This window comes from Malus sylvestris, chromosome 9 (genome assembly GCF_916048215.2).
Source record: "Malus sylvestris chromosome 9, drMalSylv7.2, whole genome shotgun sequence".
NCBI lineage: Eukaryota > Viridiplantae > Streptophyta > Magnoliopsida > Rosales > Rosaceae > Malus > Malus sylvestris.
The window spans coordinates 33,648,878-33,667,386 of NC_062268.1; the positions used below are offsets into that span (position 1 = coordinate 33,648,878).

At 40.7% G+C, this 18,509-nt stretch overlaps 1 pseudogene; it reads left to right on the plus strand.

Moving 5' to 3' along the window:
- The first annotated feature begins 1,666 nt into the window (after positions 1-1,666).
- LOC126633992 (probable lipid phosphate phosphatase 4) lies at positions 1,667-17,363 on the plus strand (annotated as a pseudogene).
- Positions 17,364-18,509: the final 1,146 nt, after the last annotated feature.

An 18,509-nucleotide genomic window follows, 5' to 3' on the forward strand; every position in this document is an offset into this window, starting at 1 on the left:
ATATTGTTATATATATTTTTGGTATTTACCATGTTTAGTTTAATATTGGTATTTACCATGTTTAGTTCAATATGGCATCAGAGAAGTTAGCTTTTGGTGACCTGTGTGCTTTAATTTTGTGCCCATATTTTTCGTGATTTCCTTCATAAAAAAAAAAAAAAAAGTAAATAGTGGCGCGCTACAGTACAGTGCGTGAACAATAGTCTGCTTTGTAAACAGTGGTCCTCTATAGTGCCGTAAACAGTGATTGCTACAGGCGTGAATAGTCTCTACTACAGTGTCGTGAACAGTGCTTTGCTACAATATTTGGTAAATTGTTTTCATTCCGCTGCGTATCTTTTGTGCATTTATTGTTCGTGATTTTTGTTCAATGGCTCAATATAATCATAGTGTTGTTATGCATCTTGGTGGAACAAATAAATGGATAATAGATAATGGGGCCACTGATCATGTGACAAGTGACCCTAGAGTATTTGATGAGTTATGTGACTATGTTCGTGATCCGTATGTTACTAGTGCAAATGGAGCACATTCCCCTGTGAAGGGTGAATGCACTATCTCTCTGACTCCAACCTTATCATTGGTCCGTACTTTACTTGTTCCTGATCTTAAGTGCAATCTTTTGTCGGTAGGAAAACTTATTGATACCTTATATTGTTCTGCTCACTTTTACCCTACGTATTGTTATTTTCAAGATATTCAAACTCAGAAGATAATTGGTCATGGTAAAAGAATAGAGGGTTTGTACATCTTGACTATAGAGGACACTGTTGTTTCTGGTTCAAATAATCATCCAGTTTTAAATGCTAAAGTGGATGACAGACATCAAATTTGGTTGTGGCATCGACGATTGGGACATCCATCATTCAGTTATATGAAACATCTATTTCATTCTTTGTTTTGCACTTGTAGTGATTCAAAGTTCAAGTGTGAAACATGTGTCATGGCTAAGAGTCATCGTGCTTCATTTCCTGTAAGTGATTCTAAAGCTACTTTACCACTTGATTTGATACATTTTGATGTGTGGGGTCCAGCGAAAGTTACTTCTAATGGATTCCGTTGGTTTGTTACTTTTATTGATGATTGTACTCGGTTAACTTGGGTGTTCTTGATGAAGAATAAGAGTGATGTTCCGTTACTTCTTCAAGAATTTTGTACAATGGTATTTACTCAGTTTCAGACCAAAGTTAAGGTCTTCAGGTCTGATAACGGGGGAGAATATGTGAATCACACTTTGGCATGTTTTTTTCGTGATCATGGTATTATTCACCACACAACTACTCCGTTTACACCCCAACAAAATGGTGTGTCTGAACGGAAGAATCGTCAAATAATGGAAGTTGCTCGCTCATTGATGTTGGATAAATGTGTTCCTAATCATTTGTGGGGTCATGCTGTTTTGGCTGCTGTGTATTTGATCAATCGTGTTCCAAGTAGGGTTCTTGATTTTCAGACACCGTTCGATGTGCTACAAAAACATGTTTCTCTTGTTTCTGTATCAAAGCTTCATCCGAAAGTGTTTGGGTGTATTGCGTATGTGCATGTCTACTCTCATCAACGGAGTAAACTTGATGCATGTGCTCTCCGGTGTGTCTTTATTGGGTATGCTAACAATCAGAAAGGCTATAAGTGTTATCATCCTTCGACTCAAAAAACTTATATTACCATGGATGTCACCTTCCATGAGGAAGTTTCTTATTTTGTGAAGCCTTCTTCCGACTCTCCACTTCAGGGGGAGAGGGGGAGTGAAGTGCAGATTCGAAAAGATGGTATGGATGATATGTTACAGGCAGAGTTGGGAACATAACCTATTATGTTGCGTGATACTGATCAGTCCACTACAGATAGTGATCAGTCACCTGTTATTCCCGAAACTATTTCTACTAGATCAGATGTGCTTAGCGAATTGCCTGTTAGTATGTCTGACGAATTACCTTCTAATGATCGGTTGCATGCTGCTGATATGTCTAACGAGTTGCCTGATGATGGTTCGTCCAGTGATGATTCTTCTAACAGTTTGGTACAAGATGGTGGCATACATGAGGTAAATTCTGACGATTCTTCTACTTATCAGTTGCCTCCACGAGCTAATCATGGAAAACCTAAAGTACAATATGAGTCTGATATGCATGCCAAAGCAAAATATCCTATCAACAATTATGTGTCTACTGATCGTTTATCCAAACCATATGCATCTTACATATGTTAACTATCTAGTGTATCAATTCCAACAAAATTGCAAGATGCTTTGTCTGACCCTAAGTGGGTTAATGCCATGCAAGTTGAGATGGAAGCTTTGGAAAAGAATTCTACCTGGGATTTGGTTCCTTTACCAAACGGGAAAAAAACCGTTGGATGTAGATGAGTGTTTACTATTAAGCACGAAGAATATGGTTCTATTAACCGGTATAAAGCTAGATTAGTTGATAAGGGTTATACTCAAACCTATGGGGTAGACTATCAGGAGACATTTGCTCATGTTGCCAAACTTAATATTGTGCATGTTCTTCTGTCCTTAGCAGCAAACCAGGATTGGCCTCTGTTGCAGTTTGATGTTAAGAATGATTTCCTTCATGGTGATCTTAAGAAGGAAGTGTATATAGATCTCCCACCTGGTATTGGAACTTCTCCTGGAAAAGGTGTTGTATGCAGGTTACGAAAGGCCTTGTATAGTTTGAAACAATCTCGTAGAGCGTGGTTTGGAAGGTTTACAAGTTCAATGAAGAAGTTTGGGTATATCCAGAGTCATTCAGATCATACTTTGCTTCTAAAGCGACAAAATGGTAAGCTAACTACATTAATTATTTAGGTTGATGGCATGATAATGACTGGTGATGATCAGAAGGAGATAAAACGTCTTCAAAAGTACCTAGCTACTGAGTTTGAGATGAAAGAATTGGGTGAATTGAAGTATTGTCTTGGAATCGAGGTTGCACGATTCAAGCATGGTATTTTTTCTGTCTCAACAGAAATATGTTCTTGATTTGTTAGCTGAAACAAGTATGTTAGATTGCAAACCTGTTGATACTTCGATTGAGCAAAATCATCGTCTGGGCTTATTTCCAGATCAAGTTCCTACTTATAAAGAACAGTATCAGAGGCTTGTGGGGAGATTAATTTATTTGTCTCACACTCGCCCTGACATTGCTTATGCAGTTAGTGTGGTAAGTCAGTTTATGCACTCACCTAATGAAGCTCATATGGATGCAGTAACCCATATTTTGAGGTACTTGAAGACGGCTCTTGGCAGAGGCCTGTTTTTCCCTAAGAATGGTCATTTGAATGTCGAAGGGTATACATATGCAGATTGGGCAAGTTCTATCACTGATCGGCAATCTACATCTGGATACTTTACGTTTGTGGGTGGTAATTTAGTTACTTGGAGAAGCAAGAAACAAAAAGTGGTGGCTAGGTCAAGTGCAGAAGCTGAGTTTCGTGGTATGTCGCATGGTGTATGTGAGTTGTTGTGGTTGAAAAAATTGTTGAGAGATCTTGGGTTTAACCCCAAAGGTGCTATAAAACTTCATTGTGATAACAAGGCTGCTATTGAGATTGCTTATAATCCAGTGCAACATGATCGAACAAAACATGTGGAGATTGATCGACATTTCATTAAGGAAAAATTGGATGCTGAAATTATTATGTTTCCGTTTGTGAGATCTGAAGATCAACTTGCTGATGCTCTTACTAAGACTATGTCTAATAGTGTGTTTTCCAACTCACTTGACAAGTTGGGCATGCGTGACATCTTTGCACCAACTTGAGGGGGAGTGTTGCGAGTTATATATTAGTTAGAGTGTAAATAGTAGTTTATTGTCCCACATTGGTGAAGTACATATGTAATACCAATTGTAACTCCTGTATATACTCCACTTTGGAGATTAATGAATATATAAGAAATTCCCAAATATTGTCATATATATTTTTGGTATTTACCTTGTTTAGTTTAATATTGGTATTTACCATGTTTAGTTCAATAAGGACTTTGGCAACCAAGGGGGTCGATGCCGGTTTGCAGTGAAGGAGATTGTGTCTTTGTAACAAATCATGAGCATACTTCAACTGATTTATGTGCAAAGAACCACCATGGGAGAGAACCTGTAAGCCCCAAAAATAGTGCACGGGGCTAAGAATTTAATGTCAAATCCACGACCAAGGGCATCAATGAAACTTTGGAGTAAGCAAGAGTCACTGCTGTGGATGCAAATTTCTTCCTCCATGATCTTGGACAATTTTGCACCTACAAAACAATTAACACCTTAGGTTAAGGCCAAGAGCCTCACGCGCCCACGATGAATGGGGGGGGCTTTGGCTGAAGAACCTCCGATGCCAAAGTTAGAATTTAGAGAGAAAGAGTGTTTAGAGAATTTTAGGATTTTTGCCAAAGTGTTGGAAATTGGCTTTTTGGTGAGAATGACAGTATATTTATAAGGATAGGAGGTGGCTAGGGTTTTTTGGGTTTAATTAGGAGTTACCAAATAATTAAAAAGGGAAAATGGTGGAAAAGGTAGAGAATATGATAGACTCTTTTTGGATAGGAATGGCCGGCCCTTGGTGTAATTTTTGGGGTATAATGGGTGATTAATGAATTAATTAGGAATTAATTCATTAATTAGCCAATTAATCTCTATTTTTATGGGATAATTTATAGGTTATGAAGTAATTACCTATAATGAGGATGTATGAGATAAATTGGAATTGGTTACCTTTTTTGGAGCATTTTTGACTTTGTTGAGGATGATTGTCCGCCGCTGGTGTAGGAATCTCGGTATGCCTCAAGGGTATTTTTGTCATTTTTTACCAAAAAATCCACGTGTCGCCTTGTGATTATTTTTGGTTCCACAAATGCCCCCACACCTGTTGGGCTGCTTGCAGGAAATGGCAGCAGGTGTAGAGATCTTCTTACTTTAGGAAACTTAAGACTGCTTCCTATTTTGATATAGATTCTCTCTTTAATATGAAATTAGATCCTTCTAGGAAAGGGAAATAAATTTCTCTCAAAGCCTATTTAAGTCCACCTTAAGTGGGTTATTAAATCAACTTTGGAAAGCGATTTATTCTACCCTACAAAAAAGAGATAGCTTAGAAGATATTTGTTCCCCCTCCTCTAGCAATTTTCTACATCTTGCCCATGCAAAGGACCGTCTTTCGTTGCTTTCTTCGTCTTCTTCATGCCGCACTGAGGTAAGAAAAAATTAATTTTCCTTGTCTTCTTTTTGGATGGTGCTACCTCGGGGCAGCCGTCGGGGTGGTGCGGCATGTCGGCTGGCATGGGCCAGGAGTCGGCTCGGCATGGGCCAATGAGGTATTGTGGCAGGGACCACTGCTTTAAGCTGCTCGACTTGGCTAGAACCAAAGGCAGCTTGTATGGCTGGGGCCACAGATTGTGGCGATGTGGCGCAGTGCTAGGCAAGTCACATGGCTCATGTCTTTTTGGGCTTTTGGACATGACGCGAGCTAGGCAGGTGATTGAGAGAAATGAAGAGGTTGCAGGCCTCATGAGTTGCTGAAATGTTGGGTTGAACTCCCCTGCTGGGTACCACGAATGGCGTTGGCTACTTTAACTCTCTTCGTCAGGAGAAACGCGGGTTGCTCCCAAAATAAGAGGTGAATAGGATCAAGGCGGATGCATTGGCTCGTCCAATCACCGTTGTGGATCCTGTTGCAAGTGAAGGTGGGAAAAGAGATCTTCCCTGCCTGCTCAAGAGATGCCGGCTAAGAAAAAAAACCAAAAATTTCTTTCGCTGCTTATGCAAAGGATGAAAAGTTTATTGCTGCTTATAATCAAGTGATCCACTTCAAGAGAATCGTCGATAGGCTTGAACCCCAAGTGTTGGAACTTCAAGGTGTACTGAAGATCAACGAAAGTTTGAAGAACGAAGTGGATGAGCTACAGTGCGTCCATGTTGGTATTGGTGAAGTAGTTTGAGAAGTTGGTGCCCAAGCTGGAGCAGTCGGGGGTGATGCCGTTGCTAAGAGCTTCACGGCTGCTGAATGTGTGGCGACCGAATAGTCGTGGGATGTCCAGGCTGCTAAAGTGTAGTCATCTAGGTAGCCTTTAAGATTTTCTTTGTTTTTTCTTGTAGCTCTTGTTTTGCTTGAACTCCTTCGGCCTTTGCTAGTCGTTTATAAACATGTTTTCCTTGGTTTTTCTTCATTTTTGCTTCTTTTGTTCATGCCCTAACCTGTAGACTTGATAGACCAGTGGCAAGCATGCTACTTTTTATAAGCAGACAAGCTCGCGTAGCCTATGCAGCTGTAGGTGTTAGTGTAGAACTTTGCAAAGTTGTTAGCCATTAGGTTGGCAGCCGGATGCCTTACTTACAGAAGCAGACAAGTCCGCGTAACCACTAGGTTGTTAACCTTGACTTTCTCCAATTCCGTAGGTTGCGTAGCAAGTATCACAACATTTTAGGACTTGGTGTAGGTTGTTCCGCGCTTGGTAGAGGTGAAGCTTATCGACTACGTAGCATGTCGGCAGTGGATAAACTTTGTATTTACGTGCTAGCTTGTTTAACCTTTCATAAGAATGTGCGGTTGTATAAGTCTAGTGCGGCTTTACTGCTTGAAGGGCAATCCGTAGGCAGTCTTCTAGAATCCGCAGGGTACCTTAGTGCACTCGGTAGCAGCTTTAGGATTCCAGGGCAGCCGTCTATCAGATGTACTGCGTAATGTGCCTTTTCCGTCTCTAGGGCCCGGTTCCTCACGGATTAGGCCAAGAGACCCAAAATCCTTCAGTTAGTTAAGCCTTGAAAAAGACCATTGCAGCTACTTCTAGGAATCCAAGCGCAAGCCATCGTGCATCTAGTTATACTAGGGCAGCCCGACTCATCCACGTCAGGATATTTGGAGTGTAAAGTTTATCCTCCCGTTCTTGGAGAGCTGACCCATGTGGGTGTCGGGGAATTGGTTTACCCTCTCGTGTTGGAGAGCAATTAGTTTATCCTCTCGTGTTGGAGAGCAATTAGTTTATCCTCTCGCACTGGAGAGCATGGTTGGTCCCTCGGGGGGGCGTAATTTCTACGGTAAGTCCCTAAGAAGGGCGCGGTCTTCTTTTGAAATGCAGGAGTGATCAGTTGTTGTAAACATGCAGCCAAGCCAAGTCGTGATTACTTCTGAATTCCTCATTGAAAAATGAGTTAAACGAACGAGAACTTAGATGTAAGGTAAGAACTGCATAACAACTGGATAATCATCGGTTGGTAAGGTAGTGCCCGTCAAGCTGCTTGAGTCTTCGAGCTTTGATGTAGCTAGAGGTCACACATGGTACTTCTTCAGATTATAGGCCATCCACTGTTTTTCGATCTTTTTACTGTTTCATGGTGGCGAGGGTGTAATTACTCTTGCCGCCCTCTCTGCTGTTCTTGTACAGACTTTCCCAGATGATATTCATCTTTTTGGAGCCTTCTCTGCGGGCAGTGATGGAGGTTTTTCTGTGTCGTCAACATGCAAATGCCAGAAATCTCCATCGGGTGGAGTAGTCACAGCTAAAGTGTGTTCGGCTACTTTTAAGGCATCGTTGGGCCACACTGTTGCGTCACCTAGGCTCGGCATGAAGGCGCAGTAGGGAGCTGTGGAGATGGGGCCATGTCATACGCAGCAGGAGATGCTCAACTGCCAGTATTGGGCCACTCTAGAATTGAATCATTGAGCAAGGGTCGGTTAGGGTCGTGTGGTGCGCAACAAGAAGTGGTACTCAACTGCCGGTACATGTTGCTCCTATATAGAATCTTTTAGGGTGACGAGGACAAAACTTGTTTCCGAGTGTGTCATTCTAGGGTTGCGTTCGTCAGAAAACTTTACATCCGCCAGGGTCTTTGCCTTTATCATCGCACGTCTGGATTGGGCAGAATAGTACGTCATGAGGATGACCGCATGCGTTTGAAAGTAAAACTTGTGCTTCCAGGTTGCAACAACTATCGCCAAAGTTAGCTTTTGAATTTTTAATAGCATCGAGGAGAGCTTTTGAACTGTATCATACAGGTAACTGTAGAATACAGGTAGTCTGGCCCCCATCTCTTCTCGTATGATGGTAAAGCTTATTGCTACTTTAGATACCGTCAAACATGCGAATAAGTCATTCGCTGCTTCTAGGGAAGTGATGTCGGGTACTTCTTCAAGTCCTTGAATGTGCATTGGCGAGCCTCATCCCAAAGTGCATGCTTCTCTGCCAAAGCAAAAGAGTCTGCCAGAGTTAGATCTTCTTTCATGATCAATTTTCTGAATAACGGGTGGTCTGCTGGAAGTCATTTTTGGAAGGCTGCTCTAGCTATCGAGTCGTTGCATCCGACTATTTTTGCCTTCTCTACTTTGAACCTCCTTACATAGTCGCGAAGCGACTCCTTTGGGTTCTTCTTGACGTCGAACAAATGGTCAGACTTCTTTTTGATCGAGCGATAAGATGAATATTCTTTGGTGAAAACCAAAGAAAGTTCGTAAAAATTCCGGATGGATTGTGGCGGCAGGGTGTAGAACCAATCTTGCGCATCGCCTTGTAAAGTGGTGGCGAATATCTTGCACATGAGATCATCGTTGTTTCGATAAAGGATCATTGTGGTTCGGTAGCACTTTAAGTGTCTCTCCGGGTCTTCATCCCCTTTGAAAGATGTGAAATGTGGCATGCTGAACTCGCGTGGAGGCTCTGCCTGCTCGATCTCGTCTGTGAAGGGTGACATGCTTATGTTGGTCATGTTCCGTCGTAGTGCCTCGTCGGTGACCTCGTTACGTTGGAAATCATGCAATCGCTTGGTTAATAGTCTCTCTACTTCTTCCTGAATTTTCCTTTGTTGGGGTAGCGGAGCTCTCGGCTGCCCCCAGCCATGACTTGCTGGTCTAGGCTGCTTTTCCATGTGTTTGGCTCGTCTATGTCGCGGATGCAGTGCATGTGGTGCGTTCCTAGCAGGCGAGCGAGTTCTTCGCAGGTTGCTGGTTGAACTTGAGCGGGATTGAGTGACTGCTTCTCTGCATCCGTCGTGCTGCCTACTCTGATGTAAGGTGGAGGATGCTCCTTGTGGGCTTAGCCGCGAACGGACACTTTGCCCAAAAGGTTGCTCATGTTGACTATCGAAGTATGACCCCAACCGTGATTGTATACTCATTCATAGGCCTAATCAAGAGTGCATGCTCTTTCGCGCGCTAAGACGGGAATGTACACTGCCCAAACATTCGGCTCGTGGTTGATCGAGTGGCTACTTACCGGGACGCTGCTGGAAAGGTCTGTCTGCCCTTGTCCTACTTCGGGATACCTCGTCCGGGGCACGTTGGATCCCAATGCGTTGCAAAAGTTGATTAACCAAGGTTGTTTGTTGTGCAAGGGCGCTCGTCAACTCTATGACTTGTCGAGACAAGTGGTGTTCGCTATTTGGATTGGAAGAGCTTGGAAGGAATGCACCTCATTGGGCAGTGGAAGGGTGGTAGACTCCGGGCGTGAGATTTGAGTTGGGAAATGTCAAATCCACGAAAAAAAATGGTGAGAATACCCTTGGCTCGATGGTAGGTCCAGATGGTTGAGATAGTCTTGGGCCGACTTGGGCTGCTTGGAAAGCCACGAGAGCAGGCTAGGCCGTGATAGTGGGCTGCTCGACTAGAGCTGGCTGGGCCACGGGAGTGGGCTGCTCGACTAGAGCTGGCTGGGCCACGGGAATGGGCTGCTCAACTGGAGCTGGCTAGACCACGGGAGTGGGCTGCTCGTTGGGAGCAAGCTGGGTCACGAGAGCAGGCTGCTTGGCAGAAGTAGGTTGGGCCACGGGAGTGAGATGCTCGTCGAGAGTAGGCTGGGTCACGAGAGCAGGCTGCTTGGAAGGAGCATGCTAGACCATAGGAGTGGGCTGCTCGTCGGGAGCAGGCTGGGTCACGAGAGCAGGCTGGGCCGTGAAAGCAGGTTGCTTGGTGGGAGCAGGTTGGGCCACAGGAGCAAGTTGCTTGGTGGGAGCAGGCTGCTTAGTATGTGATGCAAGCGAATACGAGGCTTGGGCCCGGGCAAACTTGGATGGCACGACTTGGGCCGTGGCCTTGGTGTCGTGAGCCTTGGATGGCACAGCTCGAGCCGTGATGAAGGCACTATGGACCTCGCCACGGGTGGCTACCGAGGTAGCCACCGTGGTGGTTCCCATGGTGAAAACTCGTGGTGGTGGTGCTGCTCCACTTATTGTCGCATTTAGCCTCACGGATCTCCGTAATCCCATTTCTTGAACATTAGAATTTTCACTTATGGAATTTTCTAAATTTCTAGCCATTATATTTTGCTTATACGTTTTATCAAAGAACCTTTGCAAGTAAAAAATTTGAATAATAAGAACGTATGAAAAATATTCAAATGGACTAGAAAATAAAGAAAAAACCTTTTTGTGCGAGAGTCTTCTACGAGTATGGATTTCAACTCTTAATGAAAGCACCAATTTGTGGATGCAAATTTCTTCCTCCTTGATCTTGGACAATTTTGCACCTACAAAACAATTAACACCTTAGGTTAAGGCCAAGAGCCTCACGCGCCCACGATGAATGGGGGGGCTTTGGCCGAAGAACCTTTGATGCCAAAGTTAGAATTTAGAGAGAAATAGTGTTTAGAGAATTTTGGGATTTTTGCCAAAGTGTTGGAAATTGGCTTTTTGGTGAGAATGAGAGTATATTTATAGGGATAGGAGGTGGCTAGGGTTTTTTGGGTTTAATTTAGGTTTAATTAGGAGTTACCAAATAATTAAAAAGGGAAAATGGTGGAAAAGGTAGAGAATATGATAGGCTCTTTTTGGATGGGAATGGCCGACCCTTGGTGTGATTTTTGGGGTATAATGGGTGATTAATTTGGTGATTAATGAATTAATTAGGAATTAATCTCTATTTTTATGGGATAATTTATAGGTTATGAAGTAATTACCTATAATGAGGATGGATGAGATAAATTGGAATTGGTTACCTTTTTTGGAGCATTTTTTACTTGGTTGAGGATGATTGTCTGCCGCTCGCACGTAGGAATCTCGGTATGCCTCAAGGGTATTTTTGTCCTCTTTTACCAAAAAATCCACGTGTCGCCTTGTGATTATTTTTGGTTCCACAACTGCCAATGACAGCAATATCATCTACATAAAGTAGGAGAAAAATGATTTTAGAGCCTTGACGAAAAATAAAGAGTTAGCGGAATCCTATCAACTTACTAAACAACAACAACAACAAAGCCTTTTCCCACTAAGTGGGGTCGGCTATATGAATCCTAGAACGCCATTGCGCTCGGTTTTGTGTCATGTCCTCTATTAGATCCAAGTACTCTAAGTCTTTTCCTAGGGTCTCTTCCCAAGTTTTCCTAAGTCCTCATCTACCCCTTCGGCCCTGAACCTCTATCCCGTAGTCACATCTTCGAACCGGGGCGTTAGGAGGCCTTCTTTGCACATGTCCAAACCCATTTTGTGTACGTGTTGATGCTTCACCGCCCAACATTCTGTGCCATACAGTATCACCGACCTTATTGCCGTCCTATAAAATTTTCCCTTGAGCTTCAGTGGCCTACAATGGTCACACAACATGCCGGATGCATTCTTCCACTTCATCCATCCATCTTGTATTCTATGGTTGAGATCTCCATCTAATTCTCCGTTCTTTTGCAAGATAGATCATAGGTAGCGAAAACGGTCGCTCTTTGGCCTTCTTCACTGAGTGGGGTCGGCTATATGAATCTTAGAACGCCATTGTGCTCGGTCCTGTGTCATGTCCTCCGTTAGATCCAAGTACTCTAAGTCTTTTCTTAGAGTCTCTTCCAAAGTTTTCCTAGGTCTTCCTTTACCTCTTTAGCCCTGAACCTCTGTCCTGTAGTCGCATCTTCTAACCGGAGCGTCAGTAGGCCTTCTTTGCACATGTCTAAACCACCGTAACCGATTTTCTCTCAGCTTTCCTACAATTTAGGCTACTCCTACTTTACCTCGGATATCCTCATTCCTAATCTTATATTTTCTCGTGTGCCCACACATCCAACGAAGCATCCTCATCTCCGCTACACCCATTTTGTGTACGTGTTGATGCTTCATCGCCCAACATTCTGTGCCACACAGCATCGCCGGCCTTATTGTCGTCCTATAAAATTTTCCCTTGAGCTTCAGTGGCATACGGCGGTCACACAACACGTCAGATGCACTCTTCCACTTCATCCATCAGCTTGTATTCTATGGTTGAGATCTCCATCTAATTCTCCGTTCTTTTGCAAGATAGATCCTAAGTAGCGAAAACGATCACTCTTTGGTATTTCCTGATCTTCGATCCTCACCCCTAACTCATTTTGGCCTCCATTTGCACTGAACTTGCACTCCATATATTCTATCTTTGATCGGCTTAGGCGAAGACCTTTAGATTCCAACACTTCTCTCCAAAGGTTAAGCTTCGCATTTACCCCTTCCTGAGTTTCATCTATCAACACTATATCGTCTGCGAAAAGTATACACCAAGGAATATCATCTTGAATATGTCCTGTTAACTCATCCATTACCAACGTAAAAAGATAAGGACTTAAGGATGAGCCTTGATGTTATCCTACAGTTATGGGGAAGCCTTCGGTTTGTCCTTCATGAGTTCTTACGGCAGTCTTTGCTCCTTCATACATATCCTTTATAGCTTGGATATATGCTACTCGTACTCCTTTCTTCTCTAATACCTCCAAAGAATGTCTTTTGGGACCCTATCATACGCTTTTTCCAAATCTATAAAGACCATGTGTAAATCCTTTTTCCCATCTCTATATCTTTCCATCAATCTTTGTAAGAGATAGATTGCCTCCATGGTTGAGCGCCCTGGCATGAACCCAAATTGGTTGTTCGAAACCCGTGTCTTTTGCCTCAATCTATGCTCAATGACTCTCTTCCAGAGCTTCATTGTATGACTCATTAGCTTAATACCCCTATAGTTCATGCAATTTTGTGTGTCGCCCTTATTCTTGTAGATAGGCACCAAAGTGCTCTTTCACCACTCATTTGGCATCTTCTTCGTTTTCAAAATCCTATTGAAAAGGTTAGTGAGTCATGCTATACATGTCTCTCCCAAGATTTTCCACACTTCGATCAGTATATCGTCTGGGCCCACTATTTTTCTATACTTCATCTTTTTCAAAGCTCCAACCACTTCTTCCTTCCTAATTCGACGATAAAAGGAGTAGTTTCTACACTCTTTTGAGTTACTCAACTCCCCTAAAGAAGTACTCATTTCAAGTCCTTCATTGAAAAGATTATGAAAATAACCTCTCCATCTCTATTTGACCGCGTTCTCTATAGCAAGAACCTTTCTATCCTCATCCTTGATACACCTCACTTGGTTTAGGTCCCTTGTCTTCTTTTCCCTTGCTCTAGCTAGTTTATAGATATCCAACTCTCCTTCTTTGGTATCTAGTCACTTATACATATCGTCATAAGCCGCTAACTTAGCTTCTCTCAAAGCTTTCTTCACCTCTTGCTTCGCTCTTCTATACCTTTCATCATTTTCATCGGTCATGTCCTTGTATAAGGCTTTACAACATTCCTTCTTAGCCTTCACTTTTGTTTGTATCTCCTCATTCCACCACCAAGATTCCTTTTGGTGTGGAGCAAAGCCCTTGGACTTTCCCAATACCTCTTTTGCTACTTTTCGGATACAACTAGACATGGAATCCCACCTTTGGCTAGCTTCCCCCTCTCTATCCCACACACACTGGGTGATTACTTTCTCTTTGAAAATGGCTTGTTTTTCTCCTTTTAGATTCCACCATCTAGTCCTTGGGCACTTCCAAGTCTTGTTTTTTTTTCTCACTCTTTTGACATGTACATCCATCACCAACAAGCGATGTTGATTAGCCAAGCTCTCTCCTGGTATAACTTTGCAATCCTTACAAGTTATACGATCCCCTTTCCTCATTAGAAGAAAATCTATTTGTGTTTTTGACGACCCACTCTTGTAGGTGATCACATGTTCTTTTCTTTTCTTAAAGAAGGTGTTGGCTAAGAAGAGACCATATGCCATTGCAAAATCCAAGATAGCTTCCCCATCCTCGTTTCTCTCCCCAAAACCATGGCCACCATGAAAACCTCCATAGTTGCCTGTCTCCCTGCCCACGTGTCCATTTAAATCTCCTCATATAAATAACTTCTCCGTCTGGGCAATTCCTTGCACCAAGTCTCCAAGGTCTTCCCAAAATTTCTCCTTCGAACTCGTATCCAACCCTACTTGAGGTGCGTACGCACTAATCACATTGATGAGTTCTTGTCCTATTACAATCTTGATTGCCATAATTCTATCTCCTACCCTCTTAACATCTACAACATCTTGTGTCAAGGTCTTGTCCACGATGATGCCAACACCGTTTCTCGTTCTATTTGTGCCCGAATACCAAAGTTTAAACCCTGAGTTTTCTAGATCTTTTGCCTTAAGACCAACCCACTTAGTTTCTTGTAGACACATAATATTTATCCTTCTCCTCACCATAACTTCCACTACTTCCATAGATTTTCCCGTTAAGGTTCCTATATTCCACGTTCCTAAACGCATTCTACTCTCTTGAACTCTACCCTTCTGTCCTAGCTTCTTCACCCTCCCCTGTCCAATAGGATCAAAGTACTTCCTTTGTGTGTCTTGTGTAAAGTTGATAAGAGCATATGCTCCCAAACAACTTTGAGTGGAGTCGTTTGAAAAAAAGTTTCTATGGCCCCCTTGCTCATTTAACACTGCATCCGGGTGCCGATGGAGATACAGCGACCCTTGCTCACTTATCACTGTGCTCGGGCCACACAGCGCGCCACTTACGGGTGACGCCCTAGCTTTAGCGCAATTTCGTTTTAGATTCATTTTCATAAGGATTCGACGTAACTGAGGAGTGCCGGCTGTCGACTACCTGACGCCCTCCCCCTCCTCCTTTACCCGAGCTTGGGACCGGCAATGTAAGATAAACTTACACAGGTGGAGTTAATCCTATCAACTTACTAAATTAACTTAATCTGGAGATAAATTTGTGGAGATGATAGGATCCTGCTACAACTTACAAGTCTTGTGCCGAATCCATAGAATTTTTTGTGCTGGTTTGGTTCCTTCAGTTAAACATCCATTCACAATAGTTGAATAGTATAGAAAATTTTTAATAATGTTTTCAGTGGATGCCAGTTCTTAATAGCAAATTCTTGTGCTTGTTAATGAAGTGAGTGAAAACAACAGCACAGCTATAAGAAAAAGCAAATTACCAAAAACGATGTGAATTTGTAAGCACCAATGAGGATTTTATGACTTCATCTTAGAAATGACATTTAGAAGGTAACTAATCCAAGGATTCATTTGATATTGTCGTACTTTAATTATTGTTTTGTATCCGCTCTTGTATCCGCTCTCCTTTCCTCGTATATGGACTCTCTATTCCTAACCCTGAAGCCTACAAGAAAACTATACTAAGGGAATTTTTTTTCAAATTTAAGAATTTAATGGTTTTATCGTGGTGAAAACTATCAATCACGTGTATTCAATATGAGATATGTGTGTAAATTTGATACTCACATCAAAATATATATGGGAAGCTATATATTCAATATGCTCCTATTCTTGGCTTTGGAAACACACATGCAGTTCACTCGTGCTCCTTGTTTTTAGTTACGCACTGACTTAGTTCAGGCATAGTTGGTTCTAAATTACTCAGGGAATATAAACACTAGGGTTTTTATCACAAATGGTCCTTGAAATTTACTCTCACTATCTCACCATCAAGATGGTCCCTGAAATTGAAAAGCAATCAATGTAGTCCTTGAAAATAGGTGTCGCAAATCAACGTGATCATTCCGTCACAATTCTATTAAAAATTCCGTTAAGTGCTGATGTTGCACGTCAATAAGGCTCATAAGATTTATAGGTTTTTATCACAAATCGTCCCTGAAATTGAGTCACACCATCAAGATAATCCCTGAAATTGACCCACTACATCAAGATGGTCCTTGAAATTGACCCACTACATCAAGATGGTCCCTAAAATTAAAAATCGATGAATGTAGTCCTTGAAAATATGTGTCGCAAATCAATATGATCCTTCCGCCACAATTCTGTAAAAAAAAATTGTTATGTGCTGATGTAGGTTTAATAATTAATTAAGTTGATTGCAGGACTGAGTTTTTGGTTTCACAACTTTTTATTAACTATTAAATTATTAAACCTATTTGTAATTTTTTTAAATTTAATTAGACTTGTATGATCCATTTATGTGTCACGTCAGCACATAACAGAATTTTTGATAGAATTGTGATGGAATGATTACATTGTTTTGGGGCACTTACTTGCAGGACTACATTGATCAATTTTCAATTTCCGTGATCATTTTGATGTCTCGGGTCAATTTCAAGGACCACTTATGAGAAAAAAGGACTTATAGGACCTATTTATGTACCATATCAGCACTTAACAGAATTTTTAACATAATTGTGACAAAATGATCATATTGATTTGCAACACCTATTATTCAAGGACTACATTGATTGATTTTCAATTTCAGAGACCATCTTGATGATGAGAGTCAATTTCAGAGACCATTTGTGATAAAAACCCTAAATACTAATATGGTGAATTTTTTCAGAATAAGAAGAATATTTATATGTTTAATGTCCTCTAATGTGCTTCTTGACTAATGAATTCACATTTGGTTATGACCTATATGTTCCGTAAGGAAGATTGGAAGGGCCTTTTAAGTAATATCTGACCCTCTTTCATATCGTTTTTGGTAATTTGCTTATGCTTCTTTTACAATTGTGCAGCGAATTTGCTATCAAACTTGATGTAAATCAAATAATGTATGTTTAAAATTTTTTTTCTCATGATTTGCAACATGCCATATTGGGCCTTTTCTATTATGTTCTCATAACTCTCATGATTTGCAACATGAAATACAATCCTGACACTAACAATGCTATCTGCACTGGAGTGAAGAAGATTGTAAAGGAAGGACATAAAAACTTTCCTAGTGTAATACTTCAGTTTTACTTGCAGATCTTGGTTTTCTTGCATGGTGTTTGTCTTGGAAGATCAAAGTGTTTGGTCACAGAGGCCATTCGCAAAGCTCTGCATTGTATTCCTTCCATTTCTATGTGCTGCTCTATTGGGAATCTCTCGTGTGGATGATTACTGGATCATTGGTAGGACGTCTTCGCTGGAGGTCTTGTACGAATTGTCATAGCTTCGACTTGTTACTTGCAGTCCTTCCCTCTCCTAAACCAGCAGGATGGGTGGGCACCTCAAGTGTATTTCCACATGCTGGGTGCAGAGAAGAATGTTGGTGTGTCCTTGTCACCGGCCACGAGGTTAAGCTCTCTCTTATGCGAAGAAAAGATATTGAGATTCCAGATTCGAGTCCACAAGTCCACCAGTTACCGGAAGAAGGGAGAAGATCCTGAGTTTGAGTTTGTATGTCAAATAAAAATCATACATAAGGTATATATACGTATATATTTTGAATACTCGACGGAGTATTTCATTTGATGATCATATCGTATGTGTAGCTCCTAACATCATTCTTTATTCAATGAAAATTTTATAAATTAAAAAAAAAAGTACGATTTTTGTTATGAATTGCTTTGTTGGTCTTGTTGGTGATTATGAATGTGATATGGGTTTTCGTTATCTTGCTCAACACTACACCAAATGATTTACTAATTTAGTCTAACTTAAGTTAATTTAAGCTAATCTAGTTTAGACCATTAAGCTAGTTCAGTCCGAGATAGTACGTTGGAACAAACGCATCTTTTTGTCTTCTTTTTTTTTTTGAAAAATTAGTATCTGGTCCCTAGTTCTTACTGTTCATTGACTAAGACCTTATTAGTTCTTAAATTTTGATTCAAGTCCCTAGCAATAATGTGATAATGCATTTACATGCTTATTATATAATTTTTTAATATAAAAATTAGTAATTAATTTAGGGTTTAATACTCACACATCTATTAAACTTCTAATTAATTTTCAATTCAAACATTTCCAAAATAATAAAAAATTAAATTAAATTAAGTTTGTACCTAATAGTTTTTTTATATATATCAAAAGATTCTCAAATTTTTAATCACCCATTCATATAATTTTTCAATTTTTTAAATCTTAAATGTATCCATTCTCAAATACATCAATTTGTTATATGTAAAATGAACATTTTTTTTAATATAAAATTCATTCAAATTTTTTAATCTATGTTTAAACTTATGTGGGTACATTCTTTTTCGTTGATTTGAGAATGTATCCATGTTTTGGTACAATAACTTTTTTTGTTAATTTTGGTTAATGTAACCATACATATATGTATACATATATACACACACACACACAAAATATAATAGAGAGTATAATTTATATTTTATTATTTTTAATCCCATAAATTATGGGTTTTATTTAAAATCTCATTAATATAAACAATTAAAATTTTCAATTTTCAATTTTTAATTTAAAAAATATAGTAACTTACATTATTACATTAATGTCAGGGATCTCAATTAAAAACTAAAAACTAACAAGGTTTCAATAAAAAAATATTGATAGTTAGAAACCGTATCCAA